Consider the following 24145-nt stretch of genomic DNA (forward strand, 5'->3'; position numbering starts at 1 on the left):
GAACTGAACTTGGTCGTCTGGAGATCAATTGTAATAGCAGGAGAGTGACAACACTAATACTTATGGGGGGTTGTTTGCGTTAATACAATGTGTATATAACTAATAAATCTGAATATTTTACATTTATTATTGTGACTGTTACTGTACTGCTGTTTGGCAGATGCTTACTCTGTTTACCCTGATCTCAAGTGATGAAGGGTTTAAAGGGATGTCCATCTTGGAAATGGAAGATCTGAGCTAGAAAAGGGCTTTTCTTTTGAATGTGAATGGTTTGTTGGCTTAACCAGGCCCTTAATTTGGTCTGCTATGAAGCAGGAAGCCATCATTGCAGTTCTAAACAGCTACATACTTTTAAGTTCTTTGATGTCAATTGGCTTTAGAAAAGATGGAAATAAACTGTTAAGATTCTACTTAGGGTTTACTTTCTGCAGTTTAAGATAAACATAAGTGTAGGATTGAGTAACAAATATTTTACTATATATTTATATCGAATTGCATCCACACGTAGTGTGCACCCACTCGTAGTGCCCCACCGGCAGTTGAAGAGGACTGGGGCTGCATGACCCAGGCAAAGTGCACATACCTGGAAGCCTAAATTGTAAACTGACATACTACATTTGTCTCTCCATAATCTGTTGTTTACATGGCATAGAAGTTAAGGTGAAAACAGTAATTTACAGTTTCCTCAACTCTTCTCATAAACTTAAGGTGTTTTGATTCTAGAATTTGTACAATAAACAGTTTCATGTAATAATTGTTATTGTCTTTTCGAGGATTTCCAATGAAGTCAAAAGAAAATAGGAATGCCCAGTCATTTATTAGACAATAAGCTAACTCCGCATGAATTGTAGAAATCTTAAATGTTTGTGGGGAAAATAAAGATAAAAATCATTTTCTCATTTCAGTTGAAATTGAACAATGTTAAACAGTTCGTTTTGTCTCTCGGGCACGGGATGGCAGGGTAGGACACATGGTCACAATTTACACTCTGTTTTAACTAAGCTCTCTAAAAGTCTGAAAGACTTGCAGTTATATAACCACTGTGTTTCTCTAATGGTGTGGCAGTGATTGTGTTCGATGGGTGACGTGTGTGAAGGAGAGACGGAAACTCAGCCAGCTGAATCACAGGGAGCAATTATATCCCTGTCGGTGTCTCATATGTTTTACGTTAAAAAGGTGTACTCAAGATGGCAGAACTCCAATCACTTCTAATCTTTGAGAATATAAAGAAAAAGACCGCCCAGTCTGTCTCTGAAGGGGTCAATACCAGATACTCCCAGATGGTGCATTAACTACTCAGGCATAGGATAAAATAAGCCAGTCAAAGTTGAACTGAAAAGTCTCCTTTGGTGAGTTTAGGGGGATTGTCCTTGAAGACTTCATCATGTATTGTGTTCATTATTAGAGGACATCATACAGCTCTTCTTAAGGACACATACCTTGTTCATGTATTATATTTTTATCCTGCCCTTCCTACATGTAACTCAGTGTTCCCTTCCTTTCATTTTATTTTCATAACAACCAAGGTCACCCAAAAAAGTTCGTAGTTGACAAAGGACTGGAACCAGTCTCCACAACCTGTTTGCTGAGAACACACTGCCCTTCTAGCTTCATTGCTAAAAATAAATTGCATTTATCACCCCCTCCAAAACTGTGTTTCTGTGTATGTGTCTATGTGGAGACTGCAGAAATAGGGACTGCATGATCATACATTCTTGTGGAATGCCCAGATATATATGATTATGATGCGCTATAAAACAAATGACCTCCAAACAAATACCCTGAAAACAGATTGCTTTATTTTTAAATGTAGTCATGATGTTAGCTGTTGAACTGGGATGCCAGCCTCCAGGTGAGACCTGGGGATTCCCTAGGGCTGCCAAGTGGGGTCAGGTGGCGGGTAAACCCCCGCTTTGGAGGCCCGATTTCCGCCGCCGCAGAATTGGGTCCCGGGGGGAACCGCACCCCCGCGTGTGCGTCACCATGGAAGCGACGTGGGCACGCCGGGCATGCTGGGGGCGGGGCCATGGCCATACAAGGGAAACCCTTGTATGGCTGTGGCCCCGCCCCCAGCGTGCCTGGCGTCCTCCCGTCACTTCCGGGTGACATGCATGCGGTGTGCGCACACTTCGCGCACATGTGCACACACAAGACACCGGCCGGGAGCCCCCCGCTCCCAGCGAAGATACACTTGGCAACCCAAGGATCCCCTGGAAATACAGCTCATATCCAGACTACAGAGATCAGTTCCCCTAGAGAAAATTGATTCATTGGAGGGTGGAGTCTATGGCATTGTACCCCATTGAGGTCCACGTCCTCCCCAGCCTCCATCTCCCAAAATCTGGGAGATCTGGCAACCCTATGCTGAACCGTGCAGCAAATCATATTCCCCTTCTCTTCCGCCTTTCCAAATCTGTAATGATGCAACTGATCTCAGTCCTGCTTTCTAATTCTGGAACATAACTATCCTTAAAGCCGTCACAGTTAATTGATATGATATAGGATAGCCTCATGCCTCAATAAATGTTGGACTTCTGCATAGCTGTTTGTGAGATGTGCACTATGGAGAAAGATGATAATCATGCTAAGCTAAGCCCTGTGATAACTGCAGCCTGCTGACAGATATAAATATCGTGCTTTCAAGTTTTTTTTTTCTTAGTCCACTTGAGAACACTAAATGCAATAAGTGGCTGGTGACAACATGAATTAGCTTATGATCGCATAAATGTTATATTTCTCATACCATGATGAATTGAAAAGGAGTCCTTTAAAAATGCAAGGCAATACTGCATCAAGTGTGGTGGTGGTTATTATAATTATTATAATATAAGTTATTATATTATATTATTATTTTAATATAATTATTATAATATAAGTATTATAATTATTATAAGTATAATTTGCAGCATTAACATGCAAAACATTCCATAGTATTGGTTTATTGTCCTTATTACTATCATCCATCTATAAATAGGGCATTGCAGTTGACTTGATCAAGATCTCCCCATAAATCAACAGCTGGGAAGGGACTAAATTCCACGGTTCCAGGTACAGCACAATTATTAACCAGATCACACTACTTCTTTAATGAGCTCTGAATATCATGTTCCATAGACTATAGCATTGTTCCCTCCAGTGGTTGCCCAGTCAGCTGGGAGACTAAGAGCTTCTGCCCTGAGGAGCTTGCCTATCCCTTTCTTTAAAATTCCTCACAACTGTATCATACAGCAGTGGTTATTGGAATTCCTTGGAAGGCTATGGAAGAGGAAAATATGAATAGTGGACAAGCTGGTTTCAAAGAGGGTTTGGCCACCTCTGCTAATCTTGACTGTAGATTTTAGAGCCCTTTGATTATTGAACCCCTTACCATGTTGTATTATTTGACTCTAACTTCCTTCACAGTGGCTTCTCCTCTTTTCTTTCTTCATTTGGGCCTTTGTATGTTTTACCCTAGAACTACCAGCCTTATCTAGGGTGAAGATAGAAGGAAGAAAGGGACCCCCACCAAATGTTGAAATATCAGTTCTGCTATATTATCAATATAGGCAGGGATCATTTCCTGCAGGAGTGCACAGGAGCGGAGCTCCGGCAGTAAAGAGCCCAGGGGGTGGGCACATGCAGCAAGCCCCCCCCCCTGCTCCCAGCAGCCCTCAGTCAGAGCAAGAAGCAGCCAGGTAAGTTGCAGAGCTCCCCCCGGCCCCCTGGTCCAAAACAGTCGAGTGGCACCTTTAAGACCAAGTTTTATTCAGGTACAAGCTCTCCCTCCTCTGCGAGGACAGATCTGCACGTCCCCCCCCCCACAATAGCTAGCAATCCAAAACAGTCCAGTGGAGCCTGAGTGGTGGGTGTTGCCTTCTGACACACTTCCGGTGATGTCAGCGTGTGTGGCATATGCAAATAAGGTATGCTAATGAGTTATGCTAATGAGCTCCTGCACCTCTTTTTCTAAGAAATGACCACTGAATATAGGGATTTTTTGCTGCATGGTTAACCATAAACACTAGTGACAGAAAGAAAATTCCTCACAACTGGGAAAACAGTTGTTCATCACATTATGGGGGAGCTCTATATGTGGGAAAATTTGTCTTGTGACAAAAGAGGAAGTAAATGATAGTGGAATGTTCCGAGTCCAGTCCAAAGTATACTATATATTTCAGTGTGAGATGAATTGCATTCCATAAATGGGAGACAGGCTGGGGGATAGCAAGAAATGGTGCTTACCTGAGGTGACGTTTTAGAGGTCTTGAGGAAATGAAGGAAATATTCACTCACTACATGACAGGCTGGGAGATATTCAGAAGCAGTGATAATACCTAGCAGTGATAATACCTAGTGCTAGCTCCATGTTATGGGCAGTTCCAGTAAGTTGGGGAACCCCCTCCATGAGTGGACCTACCTTATTGCTGCTGCCCACTCATTTGTCATCTCCCTCTACCCTCTACTGCCACCCAGAGGGAGAGGTGGAAGTGAAGCTTTTAAGCATTTGATCCTCTTTTCTATTGTATTCTTGGAAACTTGGGGGGGGGAAAAGGTAATTCTTTCCATTTGTGCTATAATTTGGAGGTGTCTGGAAGTGGCCAAAGAGACCCCTATGCTTTCCAGTGTTTCCCAGCATGGCATGAAATGAGCGGTGAACACCATCCTTCTCATTAGTCCCCTGAACGCTCCAGAGGGCTCAGGTGAAAGTGTGGTTTGTTTGTGATATATGGAGGATTTGTGGGCAGAGTCTCTTGCCTCATACTCATTCACAGGTGTAGTCACCACCATGATGATGGAATCCTGGCTATGACATTTGTGGAACCCACAGCCTCAAATGGCTTCACTTGCATTCATTTTTCTCTGTGTATCCTCAGTCCTAGCTGGTTAAGAAGAGTTGAGGTACTGGAATCAGGCCCTACCAATTCCAAGTCCTCCTTTTCTGCTTTAAATTGCACTCCCACATTTCCATTAGTGAATATCACTCACCAAGTAAAAATGTGTGTCATATCATTTTCTTTTCTTTTAGGATCTATCTTCTCTCTTGCTGGTTTCACTCTTTTCTACCTCTCAATATTTTATTTCAGCCTTCAGGCTACAGCTTTGTTTTTCCATTCAGTCACTTTACTTGTGTTGTTAGCATCACTGATAACACACACACAACACATAGGATATAAACCCCTTCCTTAAGTTGATATGACCTTCCCTCAAGAGGCTTATTTCTTTTTCTCAAGTTGGCAAATTCTATGGGCTTTCTAAATTATCAGCTCTTTAATGACACTGCTTTTATATACAATACTTTACTTGTTTTGTGTGCGTGCTTTTCTTTCTAAAAACTTCCAGAGCAGGTACTGGTTGATCTGTACAAAGGTTACTTAGTCATAGACTGATGCTGTTATTAAACTGACCCAATGTAGGCAAGGCTACATTTATAAGTCAATATTTGAGTGATAAAAGCAAAAATGCTAGAAAATTCATTCTCCTGGCAGGAACTGGGATATGAATCTCAGCCAGCTTTGTGATATGCTCTAGTCTTGCACAGACTGAGGAAACTTGAATTTTAAATATTGGACCTAAGCTATTCTCACAAGATATCACCTTGAATTATGTGGCTGTTTTTATGCTCACAGAAGATTAGAGTAAGACTGCAAATAGCCTAGTTTTTAAAAATTAACACCAGGAAAAAATCAATTCTGATCTTTGAAAGTGGATTATATGAATTAACGTGTTTGCATAAATGTAGATATATTTTCATATATTATTGCTGTGACTGGATTTATGTTGGTAAAGTCTGGGCAAGAAAAAAGCAGGAAAAGGAGGGAGCGCTGAGGGAAAGAAATGAATGGTGGCTTGAGGAAGAGAGAATTTTGTAGGGCATTAAAATCTCACTTGCAGATGCCAGAAGCCCTTTAGCAAGTGCTTCATAGATATTTTTAAGCTCCTTGCTTTGTAGTCCTGAAAGCAACTCAACTCCTGAGTAATCCCAAGAGACTGCACTTGAAAAATAAGGCTAAGGGCTTACTCATCAGTAACTCCTGTTCTGTGCTTTTTTTGGTATGCATACAACCATACCATGATTGCCTAGCAGAATAAGAATGAGAGAGAGCTTGTACCCACTTTTCCTAGAAACTGTTTTGAAAAAGAGGCTTAGTGCAAAATAGGCATTTGAGAATTCTTCCCCCCCAATTTGAAATCCAGGTGTTGACAAAGATGCATACAATCTGAATAAGACATCATTTTTTAATCTGGACAACAGTCTGCATTTTGCTCCTTTAAGCGATGCAGCTCTCGCCTTTCTCCTCAGGTAAAAAACATGTTGTCATATTATGCTTAATTTATACTGGCTTTCCATATGTCAGCAAGGCTTTCCAGACCTTCTTGAACAGCTTTTATCCTCTGATGGGCATAAGCTCTGATGATTTCCCCTGTAAGGCTGCTCAACTGGAGACCTACCTTGGGCTTCACACTTGATTGCTTGTCAGCACCCTTCTTCTAATGTAGAGATTAGTGGATCTCCTGACAAAAATATGCAATCTATCACTAAAATTTGCCTCCACTCTCGAGGATTGGAAGGTAGTTAATGTAACTCCCATCTTTAAAAAAGGTTCCAGAGGAAATTACAGGCTGGTCTAGGGTTGCCAAATGGGGCCGGGGCCCGGGGAATCCCCCGCTTTGGCGGCCCGATTTCTGACGCGACAGAATCGGCCCCTGGGGGAAACTCCACCCCCGTGTGCACGTCACCCGGATGTGATGTCGCACGCTGGGGGCGGGGCCACAGCCATTTGAGGGGAAAACATGGAGTTTTCCCCTCAAATGGATGTGGCCCCGCCCCCAGCGTGCGACGTCACATCTGGGTGACGTAGATACGGCGAGCGAGCGCTTCACACACGCACGCACCGGGAGGTCCCCAGGAGTCCCCCGCCGAGGAGGTGAGTACCATTTGGCAACCCTAGGCTGGTCTAACACTGATACTCGGTAAGCTGATGGCATGCGTTATTAAAGATAGAATGAGTAGGCACATTGATAAAAACTATGGAGGAAGAATCAGCATGCATTCTGTAAGGGAAGATCTTGTCTCACTAACTGTTAAGAGTTCTTTGGGGGGTGTGTGTGTGTGTATGAACAAACATATGGACAAGAGTGATCCAGTAGATGTAGTTTACCTAGACCTCCGGAAAGCTTTTGATAAAGTTCCTAATCAAAGGCTTTTAAGTAAACTCAGCAGTCATGGGATAAGAGGACAAGTCCTCTTTTGGATTAAAAACTGGTTAATTAACAGGATGGGCAGTTTTTCCCAGTGGAAGGTGGTAAGTGGTGGGGTACTGCAGGCCTCAGTACTAGGTCTGGTACTTTTTAGGTTATTCATTAATTATTTGGAGTTGAGTGGGAGTAAGCAGTGAAGCGTATAAATTTGCAGATGACACTTTGTTGTTCAGGGTGGTGAAAGCCAGGGAGGACTGTGAGGTGCTCCAGAGGGATCTGTGGAGGCTGGGTGAGTGGGCGTCAAGGTGGCAAATGAGGTTCAACGTGGGCAATTGCAAAGTAATGCATATTGGAGCCAAAATTCCTAACTATGAATATATGTTGATGGGATCTGAACTAACGGTAACTGACCAGGAGAGAGATCTTGTAGTCATAGTTCATAACTCACTGAAGATGTTGATTTAGTGTATAACTGAAATAAAAAAGGCAAATGTTATGCTGGGGATTATTAGGAAGTGGGCTGAAAACAAATCAGAAAATATATTAATACCCCTCAATACATTTTTGGTGCATCCTCATTTGGAGTACTGTGTACAGTTCTGGTCACCGCACTTCAAAAAAAGATATTAAGGGGATGGAACACCTTCCCTATGAACAAAAGTTAAAGAGGTTAGGGCTCTTTAGCTTAGAGAAATGACGACTGAGGAGTGACAGGATAGAGGTTTACAGAATTATGCATGGGACAGAGAAGGTAGAGAAAAAATACTTTTTATCCCTTTCTTACAATACAAGAACTTATGGGCACTCAAATTAATGAGCAGTAGGCTTAGAACAGTGTGTGACGCAGATTGTTGGACTGGATGGGCCACTGGTAGGGTTGCCAGGTCTGGGTTGGAAAATACCTGGAGACTTTGGGGGTGGATCCAGGAGAGGGCAGGGTTGGGGAGGGGAGGGGACATGTTACAATGTCATAGAGTTCACCCTTCAAAGCAGCCATTTTCTCCAGGGCAGCTGATTTCTGTCAGCTGGAGATCAGTTGTAAAAGCAGGAGATCCCCAGGCCCCACCTGGAGGCTGGCAACCCTAGCCATTGGCCTGATCTAAAATGGCTTCTTTTCTGTTCTTATGTTAGTACTAGAAATAATGCCCGTTGCGGAAATAAATACAACGGGATCTAGAAAGAGGCTCTGGGAGAGTGCTCTGGCTTTGGGCAAACAGTGTCAGTTTCCTGTGGCGACCTCAGCAGGGTTTAATGACAGAGTTCACTGTTTTCTTCAGAGGGACTGATCTCTGCTACCTGAAGAGCATTTGTATGTTTGAGTTATCTGTAGCCCTCACCTGGAGAGTGGTAACCATTGTTACCCATTCTCCTCTCCTCTATGAGGTATGTTATGCAACTGAAAATCCCAACTGCCTTGCGGGGGGGGGGGGAGTTTGAGGTGTGGAATGGACTGAAGTCCAATCAGCTTCCATATGCAAAAGACCAGGTTGTCGCAGCAGTTGTGGTGTGGGCGGGACTCGGGCTTTGCCTTCTGATTGGTGGCGATATATGCTGAGGAGCAGTGCCATCAGCCATACACTAAGGGAGTGCATTTTAGAATTAGAACTTTGGCACCCACTATTCAATTATATATAAGGAGAGATGAGAGTCTTAACTAGCCCAGATATAGACTCCTGACAGCTAAACCAAGCCACCAAAGAAGCAGGACTTAAGCTATTTTCCCCTCAGATTCTAACCTTTCTCATCTAAAGATCAATTCAAATCTTCTTAAATAATATCTGTTTAATTTCACATTGAATTATATTTCGGTTAAGCTGTATTTGAGCAGCTGCCGCTACTGTTTTACATTTCAGATATGCTTTGAAAATATGCTTGGATTCTCCTTCTGTGTGCAAAATGTTTAATTTGATTTCTTTGAAGGAAAGCAGCATGCGCTATGAGGCACATCGTGAACCACACATTGCTTCTGTTCTTGAGTTTGCCATGGGAAAATAAATCAGAGTAAGCTATTTTCTACAATCTGCAATGTTAGGGCGACTAAGATTGAGTTGATAAAAGCAACTGTTTAAGGCAGCAGTCATTCTTTTTCTGAATGTGCACAAATGCTTCCCTGTTTGAAGACGTTGAGGTACAACCACAGGAAGTGCTATATTTGTTGAATGGGTGAACCAGCATCTCTCTGTCTGTGGGCATATTCATAAGAATTAATTAACCAGTATTGCACACAAACACTCGCCATATGGCAATGGTTCTCAGACTTTTGGAAGTGGGACAACTTCTAAATGAAACTCTACTTTTTGGGAACCACTTTCAAAGTAACTTACTCCCTCCTCAACATAAAACAAGTATGGCTTACTGGTTAACCCTGATGTTTTATGTTTCATTTTCAGTATTTAGAAGCATACACAATTACTAAGCAAGAGTCTGTATTTCAAGGGCATTTTACACATTATGCAGAAGCAAAGCCAAATTTGCCACCAAGTTTCTCAATTTAAGCATCCTCTCCCAGCAAAGCTTATTCTGCCTCTTCCCTTCTGGTTTTGTGAAAGAAAGAATAATGAGAGAAGAAGAGAGAAGAGATTGGATTTATACCCCGCCCTTCACTACCCAAAGGTGTCTCAGAGTGGCTTACAAACTCCTTTCCCTTCCCCTCCCCACAACAGACACTCTGTGAGGTAGGTAGGGCTGAGAGAACTCTTGACAGAAACTGCTCTTTTTCAAGAACAGCTGTGCCAGAGTTATGGTTTGCCCAAGGTCATCCAGCCAGGTGCAAGTGGAGGAGTGGGGAATCAAACCCAGCTCTCCCAGATTAGAGTCCGCACACTTAACCACTACACCAAACTGGCAAATGTGGTACAAGACAATTATGTGACATTACAATTTGAATATTCCAGACTGTGTTAGTCTCCATTATCACTGCTACTTTAATCTGTTGTGCAGAGTGGGAGTATAGCTACAAAGGGCCTGGGGTAGTAATGTACTCATAGAAATATTCTATGCACCTTTCCTGAACTCCTTGCTTTTATGTAAGGGAAAATGTGTAAGCGGTTTTTCTCTAGACTTACCACAAAGACATAGAAGAGGGGAAGCTGCAAGATGGCTGAAACTGAGACAATTAACCCCTTCCCGACCAAATTAACTATCACCTGCTCTGTTCCATAACCGTTTCTACCTCCTTTATTGTTCCATAATCTGTTCCCCCAAGTGCACATCTGTTTGCTTAGTGTACTCCTTAGATAGGAAATGGACTTGGGAATCACGCTGAGCTATGTGACAGGAATATCCAGTAGCCATCCAAAGCAAAATGTCAGTATGGGATGAATAAAACAAATAGGAGAGCTGTTAGACTGCAGCCAGGACAAGGGCTCCTGAGGCTCCAGTCACACGAGAGGTTTTGGGCCGGGAGAGGGACGGATCGGGGGCACCGCAACATCTGGGAAGCGTTGCGCACCCATCCCCAATCTGGCCCTTCCGCCCTTCCGCCCAAAACACGCAGCAAAAATAAACCACCTACCGAGGTGGTTCTTCTGGCAAGGCCGCATCAAGGCCGGCCGTGGGATAGCCGGTGCATCCCCGGCTCCTGGCCGAACTGCGCATGCTCAGACATGCGCAGTTCGGCAGCCTCCCGTCGCTGTCTCCCTGGTCTCCCCGGCATCTGATCATTGCGCCGCGGCTCACAGGATCTTTATGATCCCACCGCCGCATGCCTATTTTGGTGCGGCTTTTAAAAGCCGCACTTTTGCCCGACTTTCCCCCCCCGTGTGGCAGGGACCTGAGTGTAGAATTACAAATACTATATATACTGTTGATAAACATGTAGATAAAGGGGGAAATGTCTAGATATGAAAAGGTTCTTGACACAGTAGGAACATTTCATGTCATTTGTGGTTTCATGGTACAAAGCCAACCAGCCCAGAAGGGTAAAAATAGCCTTGTGACGTTATCTTCCAGCCTGGAATATAACAGAGGATTATGAAAACAAAACAGTTCAATGTATCTTGTAGCTATATTTCTAATGCTTTCTTTCTTTAGCTTGCCCCTGCCAGGGTGCCACAACTAGTGAGTCTCCCTTGTAATTCTTAAAAAAGCAGTATCCAGGTGTACAGAATATAAGGAATCTAAAATATTTATAAAGGGAAGATTTATGACACAGTTGAGATGAAGCTTCATATCAGTGAAGAACAAATAGTTGGTGCAACTCACAGTCAAGCACAATTCTTTTCCCAGAGGACAGTGGTTAATGATGCCAGATATGCAACAAGATTCTCTCAACAGATTTAACAGTTTGTACATGTCCCCCCTGAGGGTTTGGGGATATGACAAGTGGCATAGGAAAATTATCCTAACACGTTTCAATCTCCTACTTATTAGGGGAGAAAATCAAATTGTTTATCAAAGTCTTACTCTAAGGCCACATTGATAACAAGCTTATTAACCCAGTTATTTAGAAGGTGTTACCTCAAGATTGAGTGACATTGTATTTGAAATGAATACTTTTTCAAAATTTTATTCATTTTTGGATATCATTATAGTCTTCTTATGTTATCTGTGACAAAAATGCAAAGATGTTAGTTAATTTCATATGGGCACCAAAAAAGAAAAGAAAAGCCAAGGCTTGAATATTCAGCTCTTTAAAAAGGGTGTGTGCAATGCCCTGAAGCCCTTCTCTGTTATATTTATTTTGAATGTATTGCCAAATAGATTCAGCTGAACAAGGCTCTGATTAAAGGTAAAGGTTCCCTTGCTCGAAAGCCAGTCGAGTCCGACTCTAGGGTTGCGGTGCTCATCTCCGTTTCAAAGCCGAAGAGCCAGCACTGTCCGAAGATGTTTCCGTGGTCATGTGGCCGGCATGACTAGACGCGAGGCGCACAGAACGCTGTTACCTTCCCACCGAAGTGGTACCTATTTATCTACTTGCAATTTCTTGCTTTCGAACTGCTAGGTTGGCAGGAGCTGGGGCCAGAGACGGGAGCTCACTCCGTCATGCGGCAACTCGGGTCTCGAACTGCTGAACTACCGACCTTCCACAGCCTGCAGTTCAGCATCTTAACCACTTGAGCCACTGCAGCTCCTTAAGACTCTGATTAGTTTATGTTAAAATGTAGCTACTTTAAAATTGGAAATTTATCTTTTCTGTGATTTTATATTTTCTATGACCTTTTTTGTTAATTCAGTAATATCTCTGATGTTGTATTATATGTACTGGGTTGTAATAAAAAGGTTTTTTAAAAGATGTTCTCAATAGCAGAGTATAGACATAAGTAATTTCTTGCAAGGAGAGCTGGAATCTGCAATTCACCAAGGGCTGAATCTCACGCTCATTTAGGACATAATGGCTTTTTCAGTGGGTTCCAGTTATTTTTTATATGTAAATCCAAAAATGTCCTAAGTATGCATTACAAATACATCTAATTAATCGTAGTGTCATATAGGTCCTTATTTCAGGAAGCCAAAATTAAACATGGTTCTCTACCACATTTTGGTAAACACAATTCCAGCTATATAATGTGTGAAGTGGTCTAAAAAAAGATCAATGAATGCATGAACTGTGCAGTTGCAATTGTATAGTCTGGAAGTGAATGCTCTGGAAGTTATAGCCATTCTGCTCTACATTGGTTTGTGGGGAAACATTCTGAAATACCAGAGAAATGTTCAAGCCCTTGGAAGGCACCCATTTCCCAGAGGCTTATCAAGACTTTTAGGAGATCTTGAATAAACAGCATCATGTGCACAGCAAAATCTGTAGTGTGTGTAATTGCTTAAATTTGTGGCTCCTGATATTTGGAAAACACAAACAATTAAAATGAGATTTAAGCAACAAAAATATATGTGATTCAATGGAACTGAGATAATGAGCTTATGGGGGGGGGGAGGTTGGAATGACATCATCAACACTTCTGGGAGGAAATCCATATTTGATCTTATTTCCCCTGTGAAGTTAAAGGGAGTGTCTGAGGACTACAGATAACACTTTGCTCTTTCTCCCATCCTTTGGGAGAATCCACTGAGGACTTACATATAAATACTGTTGAGATGAATGAGACAGGTACACTAGTCTAGATGAAAATCATTTTCATATCTATGGAGATTACACAGGATGTTCATTTCAGGAACTTTTTAAATAGCAGAATAACAGGCAAAAATGCAACAGCTCATCACATCACTGTACCTCCAATCCAGGAAATGCTTCACCTGCTGAATTTCTGCCTCTCATGTAGTTGTTGAAGACACAGGCATGCTGCAAGAAAAAAAGGTTGAAACTTTATACCTCATGTATCCAGCAACAGCCTCTAATATCTTGGCTTCAGAGGGAATTTAGGCAATTTGCAAAGGCAAGGGTCTGATTCAGTAAGTCACATTCAGTAACATAAAACTGATCAACAAGATGTATATTCAAGCTGTTGGCACTGATTTGAAGGATGCCTTTGTGTGCAGTTTTGATGGTTGAGCAGTTTTACTGGTGAGTGCCAAAGATTAGGTGTCCTTGCATGAGGTGGCTTAATAAAATTAAAATGTGTTAAAGCATGAGCTGGCTTGGAATAAGCCTAAGACAAAGTAATACAGAAACCCACACTAATAGTCCTTGACCCTCGTGGCATAGCAGGATTAGTTTGTCAGAGATCTGCGCTGCTTGAAGGGATCTAGAGGGGTGATCTGAGCTCCTGTGTAGCAAGCAGATATCAGGAGGGGCAAGTCCTGTCTATTAATACTTAGAGGATCCCAGGTTATTTCAAGTGTAACTGTTTGTATCTTTGCTAAATGTAATGACCAGTTATGCTGCAGGAGGAATGAAGATGTTGTGTGCTGGTGCATGTTGTTTAGGACTCTGCATAAATACAACACAGTATCCATTTCATTTTGTCAACCAATCTCCTCATTGGCCACTATTCAGTAATGGTGGTGATCATACTTGGTGGTATATGATCAGGGGTCATCTGAGGGGGGGGACGCGGGGGGACGCCATCCCCCCGGGTGAGGTGTGGGAGGGCGGGGCCTGGAGCTCCCTGCTGGTGCCCGCTGGAGGTCGCCGCCGGCTGTGGGGAGGACACACTTCCGGTGATGTCAGGGGGTGTGGCATATGCTAATGAGTTATGCTAATGAGTCCCCCTAGCTCTTTTTCTACGAAATGACCCCTGTATATGATGAACACATGAAGCTGCCTTATACTGGGTAAGACCACTGGTCTGTCAAGGTCAGTAATGTCTGCTCTGAGCGTTGGCAGTTCCAGTCTCCATTATCTCAGGTAAAGGTCCTCCTTTGTCTTTTTTCAACTGGAGATGCTGGGGATTGGACCTGGGATCGTCTGTATGCAAAACAGCTGGTCTACCACTGACCCAGGGTCATGCATTTTTACTATGTGGTCAGCAGCTGGTCATTGCTTAAAGAATGAAAAGGTTACAAATTATAGATCTATGAATTACCCCAGTTATTCCACAAGTGGCAAAATCTGGTGAAGGTCTTAAAGTTCTTACTACTAATGGATTTACTACAAATGCATTTGAAGGGACCAGCTTGAACATGATTTGTGAATGAGGAAATCTCTTGTTGTTTCTTTTCTAGTTAAACTAGTTAGCAGAAGAGATGCATGTGTGGAAAAGCCATAACCATTTTTACCAGGCAGTTTTCAAGCATGGTAGACAAACACAGTAGGGCTCAGTGCTATGATAGTTTCATTTTTCTGTTATGCAAATATGGTACATAAAGGCTGAGAGTTCTGTGTTTAATTTATTCATGTTACTTTAGCAACACCATGTGGGATGCAAAATAATCTCCTTGGCAACACTTCCTATCTGGTTGATGAGTGATGGTAATAAACATGGAAGCAAATTGTGACAACATCCAGACTCAGAGACATCATCTTTTTATAGCTGCCGAGGTCATAATTTGGCAACAGATAATCAGGAAACATGTCTAAAAAATTAAGCAAATCCGGACTGCACTCCAAATTAAAACTGTTGTACAAATTTTTGGAACGACGTTTACCCTGTGGTCCAGCACTAATGTGATATAGTTACAACAACTTTTCAGACTGACTTAAATCCATTTGTAGTAAAGCATGGACCCACTTGCCTGAATAGATTGTCCCTTTATCCGTTATAGGCTTAGTAAAGGCTTGCATCACAAAAGCTACATCAAGAAATAGAAATGGGCTGTCCTTATAATGTAATGCCAACAGGCCTCCATTACAGACTAGAAGAGGCAATCTTAACAAACATCAGTGCCGTTTAACCATCATTACTTATATAGCAGTCTATGTCTGACTTCCACATTGTCATTTTTGTCACTCATTTGTCCCTATTGCTTTGAGTCGCCCCCCTTTTCCACATGTGTTTTGCTCCCTCTGGGACTACTAGAGAGAGCAAAACACATTGGGGGAAAGAAACCCTGGAGCAATAAGGACAAACGAGTGACAAAAATGACAGTACGGAAGTGTACAAAGTGTTCCCTTCAGTCTGTCAGCTCTACTGCTGTGCACCCAATTTTCCTCTTTCTGGTGGCCTGTTTTCTTCTTTTTCTTAGTCTTGCTTCAATTTTGCAATCTCCAGCAGTCACCAAAGACTTCCCCTCACATTCTGTGTCCTTCCCTTTATCTTTTCCCCAACATTTATCATTCTATAGCCTGATAGGTGTAGGCATTACGGTCCCATATTCTTTACATGTGGATACTGGAGAACATGCAATTAGCAACCATATTTTCTTGATTTAGGGTTGCCAACTTTGTTTTGGAAAATGCCTGGAGATTTGGTGGTGGAGTCTTGGGAAGGAGGATTTTGGGGAAAGGGCACACCTCAGTGGAGTATAAAACGAGGGTGTCCATTTTCCAAAGCAGTCATGCCCTCTGGGAAATTGATCTCTGTAGTCTGGAGATCAGTTGTAATTCTGAGTGACTTCCAGGTACTACCTTTGAATGGATGAAGAAGTTGACAATTCGAAGTTCAGAGTGACTATATAGACAGTTATTTGACCTAAGCACTTTGTTCATCATGAAGGAATTATATGTATTGTGAAAATCTATTAATGTTAAAAATCTTTATAGTAAATACATAAAATTTTTCATAAAATAATATCTTAGTAATGATATCATGGTTGTTTGTATAGTTTGTATTGGTCGTTCAACTTCTCCCGTGATCTCTCATAATTTGTAACTACCTGGAGGTTGGCAACCCTACCCCAATTCTAGTGCAATTGGACCAAATATGTGTTTGTAGCAAGGCCAGATCCAATGTGCTAATTTCTACCCTTGACACCCTAACAGGCTGGTGTTCTGAATACCTTGGGGAGCACCTTTGCCTATATATGTTTCCCATTTGTTAGAGAGTCATCTGAAGAGGGCTTGATTTACATTTTTTTTTTGCAGTTGAGAACTGAGAAGATGAAAAGCAGGCTTTCTCTGTTGTAGCTCCAGTTTTGGAGCCTCTTCCGTCAGAACCCTCATTATATCATTTTTGCCATCAGTTGAAAACTTTTAACAATTTTCTAAGCTATTCATTGGGATTAATTTGGGGGCTTTGTGTCCCAGAGAAAAAGTATTTTGTTTTAAATTTGTTTTTATTGTTCTTCAAATTTGATGGTTTCTTTAGACTTTTATGGCTTGCCACCTTGAGTACTCGGTTTTTGAATTGGAACATAACCATGTCCCTGACCTTTATTTTAGAATTAACATATTACAGTTAGTTGCTGAGGGGGAAATTACCAAAAAAATAAACTGTAATTTCTGTTTAACTGCTACTTTTAAAACAATTTTATTGAGCTATTTTATTCAGTTGTATTTTATGTATGTATTTATGCTGGTTTTATCATTGTTGTAAGCCACCCTGAGCCGCTTTGTCGGGAGGGCGGGATAGAAATCTAACGAATAAATAAAATATAAAATAAAAAGTTTGAATTAAACTTTGCTGGTCTTAAAGGTGCCACTGGACTCAAACTTTGTTCTGCTGCTTCAGACCAACAGGGCTACCCACCTGAATCTCTTACTTTTGAACAGAGCTCTGAAGTTATGCTATTAATTTTTGAGAATTTTATAGAAAAATTATACGAAATTTCCATTTATGGTTGGCTTCCAGACAGTGCCTAAAATTAAACTATTAGGGAGAGGAGGCATTTCAGTATGGTTTTGTCTGATAGATGATTGTACAAAAACGTGGTCTTCATTAGCCATTACATGCCCCAAACATCATGATGGAGACAAGAAAGAATGTATTTGTTACCAAATAAAAAAATTACTAGCTCTTTCTTTTCCCCCCATGGACCAGGCATATAATTTGATGAAAATAGCAGATGCTGCGGGCACAGAAGTGCAGTGATACATTTGCTATGGCCTGTCTCCCTTTGTACAGAAACAGATGGTTAATTTGTTTTAATTTGGTGTGTTCATCTCAGTTTCACCTTTTGTTGATTTTTGATATTGAGTTTGTATTCTGGCATGTTCTTTACAGTGGAATTCTAAGAACACTGCCTTGGGAGTAACCGCAATTGAATAGACCTGAGTAGGATTCTGAGCAGACATGCCTACCTGACTGTCTTAAACACACATCTGCCTCATTCATGCTCAAATCACAAAGCTTCACTCTGGACTTCATGAAAGGCAGGTTAAAATACTCTAAATATATAAAGCAGGAGACATACTTAAGGTTGCCAACCTCCAGATAATGGCTGGAGAGCTCCTGGGATTAAAGCTGATCTCCATGTTAGACAAATCACTTCACCTGGAGAAAATGGCTGCTTTGGAAGGTGGACTCTATGGTGTCATACCCCACTGAAGTCCTTTCCCTCCCCAAACCCCACCCTCCTCATTAGGGTTGCCAAGTCCTACCTTAAGCCGCAGCAGGGGACTCCCGGCTTGCTCTGGGAGCGCGAGCGCGCCGCAAGCACATCATCCGGAAGTAACGCGGCCCCGTCAGGCACGCCGGGGGCGGGGCTGTGGTCATCCGAGGGAAAAACATAGAGTTTTCCCTCGGATGACTGCGGCCCCGCCCCCAGCGCGCCCGGCATGGCTGCGTCACTTCCGGGTGATGTGCTGACGCCGGGCACGTCCTGTGCTTTGGGGGTGGGGTTCCCCCAGGGCCCAATCTGCCGGTCGTGAAGAATGAGCCTCTGGGGTGGGGATTTCCCCGCCCTCCGGGGGACTTGGCAAGCCTACTCATCATGCTTCACCCCCTAAATCTCCAGGTAATACCAACCTAGAGCTGGTAGGGTTGCCAAGTGCCATCTTCACCCCCAGCGGGGGACTTTGGGGGGCGTTCCTGGGGGGCGGGGCATCCCCAACGTGATGACATCACATTGGGGACGGCCCGCCCACCCACTCTTCTAGCATGCCGGCTCCCAGCAGTTAAAGGGGCCTCTTTAACTGCAAGGAGCTGGCGTTTCCCCGTGTGCCCAACCTCCGCGGAGACTGGGTGCGCGGAAACGCCGGCACCCTGCAGTTAAAGGGGCCCCTTTAAGTGCTGGGAGCCAGCGTTTCCACGCGCCCGATCTCTGAGCAGAGATTGGACGCGTGGCCTGCAGCCACCCCTCTCCTTCTCTCTCTCAAGAGAGAAGGGAGAGGGGTGGTGGTGGGTGTTGGGGCTTGGGGGGGCGGGGCTTCCCCCGGTGGCCAGTTGGCCGGCGGTGGGTAGAAGCTCCCCAAAAGCAGGGACCCCTGCCAAACCAGCGGGTTTGGCAACCCTAAGTGTAATGTATTAGAATGATTACATGAATCACCTCATTAGACTCCCATGTTAAGCTTCGAGCCAAGCCAGGGCTCCTCTGACCGAACTTCCTATTGGTCGCTTTGTAAACGATACCATTCCCTAGGAGGGAAAGACTCCCATTGGTCTTTATTCTAGCAATCTCATTGGTTGTTATTTGTAAATAGGCGTGGCTACATTAGCCCGGTTATGTTTAAAAGGAGCATAAGCTCCCACTGTTTTCTGTTCTGGTTTCTTACTGAGTTAGTGCTTGCTCGTTACTTCCAATAAAGCTGAATCACTTGCTGAATCACTCTAAGAGTCCTTTGTTAGTGCGATCTAACAATTGGCGACGAAGGTGGGATGTTAGAGCAGGTAGGCAGCCCTGCGGATATCCACACTTCGGACTCGGAAGAAAGCGGGCAAAGCACAGCAGCCGATCCGGCGGAGGCACCACCAGCTCCGGTGCCCAAGTCTCCCACGATGGCTGGAAGCCAGAAGTTCGAGTGCTTCGAACCCTCCTCAGAAGACTGGGACTCCTACCTGTCCAGGTTCGAGTTCCATCTGGAAACCCACGACATCACCGATGAGGCGAAGAAACGAGCATGCCTCCTGAGTTCCTGCGGGAAGGGGACCTTCGACATAGCCAGGTCGTTGGTGGCCCCAACTGATATAAAGACTGTCACCTACGCTGACATCACGGAGAAGCTGAAGGCTCACTATTCTCCACAACCGTCGGAGATCGCCTGCCGGCACGCCTTTTACAAGCGGAACCAGGCCGGAGGCGAGACCATCGCAGATTTCGTGGCGGCCCTTCGCAAAGCCGCACGACCATGTAATTTCCACAACGTGGAGGAAGCCCTCAGAGACCGTCTCGTCTGCGGTCTCAAAGATGAAAGGCTGCAACAGAGGCTGTTCGCCCGCACCACCCTGACCTGGGCAGTGGCCTACGAAGAGGCCGTGGCCGCCGAGGCAGCCGATAAGTCGACCAGAGAGGTCCGTCAGCGCCCGGCAGAGCACAGCGTTCACGCTCAGCAGGATAGCGACGGCGATGAGGCGTGTGATGACGTCAACGCAGTTCGAGGCAAGCGGACCCCAGCGAAGACTACCAACGTCAAGCCTTGCTCCGGTTGTGGCGGGAAACACCAGCGCGACTCCTGTTGGGCCCGGGATGTCGACTGCAGAGCCTGTGGACGGCGCGGTCATCTGGCCAGAGTATGCAGAGCGGCACGAAAGGATTCCTCATCAAACAGCGGATCGGCACAAAAGAATACCCCCACCTATTCCCGAAGCAAGCAGCAGTTCCATGCATCGGAAGCAAGCTGCAAGACTACGGCGACGCTGACAAGCGCATCGGCTGTCAATCGCACCAGTTGCCAGGGGAAAATCACCGTGACCCCCCTCCTAAACGGCAGACCGTGCACCATGGAGGTGGACTCCGGCTCTTCTGTGACGGTGATTTCTGCGGCATCCTGGCAACAGCTGTTCCCGACCAGAAGTCGACGGCGGCTCCAGCCTGCGGAAACCAGGGTGTCCGACTTCCAGGGCAACCGAATTCCCTTGGCCGGACGGGACTCTGTTACTGTTGAGTATAAGGGGAAATGTGTTAAACTGTCATTCCTGATTGCAGAGGGAGACCGGGTTAACCTGCTAGGGTTAGATTGGTTTGAGCCATTGGGCATTGGTATTTCTGGGATTAACAGGATGTCTGAAAATAAATGGGGCATGCTGTATGACCTGTTCCCTGATGTATTTGCCGAAGGGTTGGGAAGGTACAAGGGCCCCCCGGTTGCGTTTGACTTAGATCCGTCAGTCAAACCTATTAGGTTGAAGTATCGGAAAGTACCTGTGTCTCTCAAACATAAGGTGGAAAAAGAGATTGACAAACTAGTTGAGCAAGGGGTTTTAGAGCCAGTACCATACAGCAAATGGGAGACCCCGATCGTAACCCCTGTCAAATCAGATGGGTCCATACGACTATGCGCCGATTACAAATGTACGATTAACAAGGCGCTGCAGCAACATTCGTACCCGGTCCCGGTAATAAGCCACATTTTGGCTTCCCTGGGGGGTGGCAAGATTTTCGCCAAATTTGACCTGGCCCAGGCATACCAGCAGTTGCCTGTCACCCCGGAGGCTGCCGAGGCCCAAACAATTGTAACCCACCAAGGGGCTTTTAAAGTGAACAGGCTGCAATTCGGGGTCAACGTAGCACCTGGGATTTTTCAGGGCCTCATGGAACGTCTACTAAGGGGGGTACCTGGCACAGTGCCCTATTTTGACGACGTGCTGATTGCGGGCGGGTCTGAACAGGAACTACTGGACCGGGTTAAAGAGGTCCTCAGGCGTTTTCAAAATGCCGGTCTCAGAGTTAAGCGCTCAAAATGCACGCTCGGGGTGGAAAGTGTGGACTTCCTGGGGTTTCGCATTGACGCAGAGGGAGTCCACCCCACGGATGAGAAGGTATCTGCAATCCAAAACGCCCCCAGGCCGGTGAGTAAGAAGGAGCTCCAATCCTTTTTAGGACTCCTGAATTTTTATCATGCGTTTTTACCGCATAAGGCATCAGTGGCGGCCCCTTTGCACGCGCTTTTGCACAAGGAGGCAAAATGGAAGTGGGGGCAGGCCGAGGAAAAGGCTTTTGTGGGAGTCAAGGAGCTGCTGACATCTAATGCCGTACTCACGCATTATGATGAACACAAGCTCCTGGTGTTAGCTGCTGACGCTTCACCTTTTGGAGTAGGCGCAGTTTTAAGCCATCTGATGCCTGATGGGAGCGAAGCGCCTATCGCTTTTTATTCTAGATCACTATCTGCGGCAGAGCGGAACTATGCCCAGATAGACAAGGAGGGTCTGGCGTTGGTAGCGGCTGTCAAAAAGTTCCATGATTTTATTTTTGGCAGACGATTTTTGCTGGTCACTGACCACAAGCCGCTACTGGGGATTTTTGCGCCCGATAAGCAATTGCCAAACATCATGTCCCCACGCATGCTTAGATGGGCGATATTTTTGCAGGCTTATGATTTTGACTTAGAGCACCGGCCTGGGAAAGCGATTGGGCATGCGGATGCCCTCAGCCGGTGCCCGGTGCCGGACATTGGCGCAGACCCTGCCCCCGCCTGTGAGGTCTTGGCAATTGAGGAGCTTCCTCGACCCCCGGTATCATCCAGGGACATTGCAGCACACACGGCCAAGGATAGCGTGCTGTCCCGAGTATTAAACTGGGTTTGGAGGGGGTGGCCGGTTGGAAGCGTTGAACCGGAGTTCGGCCCTTACAAAAGCCGTCAAAATGAACTATCCATTTCTAAGGGCTGTGTATTATGGGGGAACAGGGTGGTGGTTCCTGACAAACTCAGGACGAGAGTGTTAGAGTCGCTGCACGAGGGTCACCCCGGTATGGTACACACCAAAGCGTTGGCCAGAGGGTATGTCTGGTGGCCGGGGCTGGACAAAGAGATCGAAGAATGGGTACGAGGGTGTCCCAAATGCCAGCAAGTCAGACCCGATCCCCCACAAGCTACACCCCAAGGCTGGGAGTCATCTGGTAAACCCTGGGCCAGATTGCATATAGATTTTGCTGGCCCTCTCCAAGGGCAAATGTTCCTAATTGTGGTGGACGCTATGTCCAAATGGCTGGAGGTCGTGCATATGAAATCGACCACATCACTTGCTGTGATCCATGCGCTCCGCCGACTTTTTGCCACCCACGGGTTGCCTGACGTCATCGTCAGTGACAACGGGCCTCAATTTGTGTCTGAGGAATTTAGGCTCTTCCTCACGAGTAATGGCATACGCCAAATGACTTCGGCCCCTTTCCATCCGGCATCTAATGGCCAAGCCGAACGGATGGTCAGGACGGCCAAAGAGGCCCTGGGTAAAATGGACGAAGGGGACTGGAGCCAGAGGCTGGGCTCCTTTCTTTTGCTGCAGCACACCACCCCCTGTAGTGCTACAGGCCGTAGTCCGGCCGAATTGTTAATGGGGCGGAGACTCACGACCCGTTTGAACCGAATGCACCCAGACCTCACTGAAGAGCAATCCGAGCGTACCACGGCGCAACCGAAGGTGCGCATGTTTGAAAAAGGGGACAAGGTTTTCGCACGAAATTATGCAAACGGGCACTTATGGCTTCCTGGGGTTATATCCGACTCTGTGGGTACTCGAATGTATGTGGTGCAGTTAGCTGACGGTCGAATATGGCGGCGCCACATAGATCAGTTAAGGAGACGTTGGGCTAGGGACAGCGCTGACTCTCCGACGGCTGAATCCCCTGATGTCGAGTGGACACCCCCAGAGCAGGCGGTGAGTACCGAAAGGCCCGGTACTGTCCCCGAGTCAGGGCAGAACCCTGTGTGCGGGGCTGAAATCCCAGTCGAGTCTGTGCCTGATCCAGGCTGTAGTGAACCCCACTCTGACCCACAACCTTGTCTGCCCATGGAGCCTGCACCGCTCCGCAGGTCCCAGCGTTCGCGGCAAATGCCGACTTATCTGAAGGACTATGAGTGTAAATACTGTTGGAATAACTGATGTACAAAGGTAGTTTGTTGTTCTGGTTTCTTACTGAGTTGAGTGCTTGTTCGTTACTTCCAATAAAGCTGAATCACTTGCTGAATCACTCTAAGAGTCCTTTGTTAGTGCGATCTAACACTAAGAGCTGGCAAGCCTGGGTATACTTCAAAAGGCCAAGGAGGCATTCCTCTAGCCCCTGAAGTCTAGTCCTCCAAGTATTTTTCTCCAAGCCAGGCTCTGGTTCCCTGGCCCTTTAAACAGAAGATATTTTTAATGTGTGAATGGGGTAAACAAAGAAATAAGTTTACTGCTATCAAGTGTATTTTGGGCTTAGAGTATCTGTTACAGCCATACAGATGGACATGTGATGAAAAGCAAACATGCCTGTGACAAAATGGCTCCTCACCGCACAAGAAACCTGCATAAAAAGTTTAGCTATTACAGGGGGGAAAGTTTAATTTGCACTCTACTGGGGCTCAGAGGTTAACATGGAATGTTTCCTTCAAGAGTTGATAAGTAAAAATTGATGAGAAAGCAATTCTTGTGAAATGGATTTGTTTATTGCGCAGTATCCGTTGCGTGTGACCAATAATAGAAGAGAACAAGACGGGGACCCGCGATACTCGCGGGGGGGAGAAGAGCTCCGTCTCCTCCATCCCCCCCCGCTCGACGGCGGCGGCGAGGCCGGTCCTCCCCCCCGCCCGGCTCCGAGGCAGAGGCGGTGGCGGAGAGGCCGGTCCTTCCCCCCCCTTTGCCGGGCTCGGCGGTGGTGGCAGCGGCGGCGAGGCCGG

Source organism: Gekko japonicus, unplaced genomic scaffold (genome assembly GCF_001447785.1).
Source record: "Gekko japonicus isolate JY-2015 unplaced genomic scaffold, Gekko_japonicus_V1.1 scaffold29, whole genome shotgun sequence".
NCBI lineage: Eukaryota > Metazoa > Chordata > Lepidosauria > Squamata > Gekkonidae > Gekko > Gekko japonicus.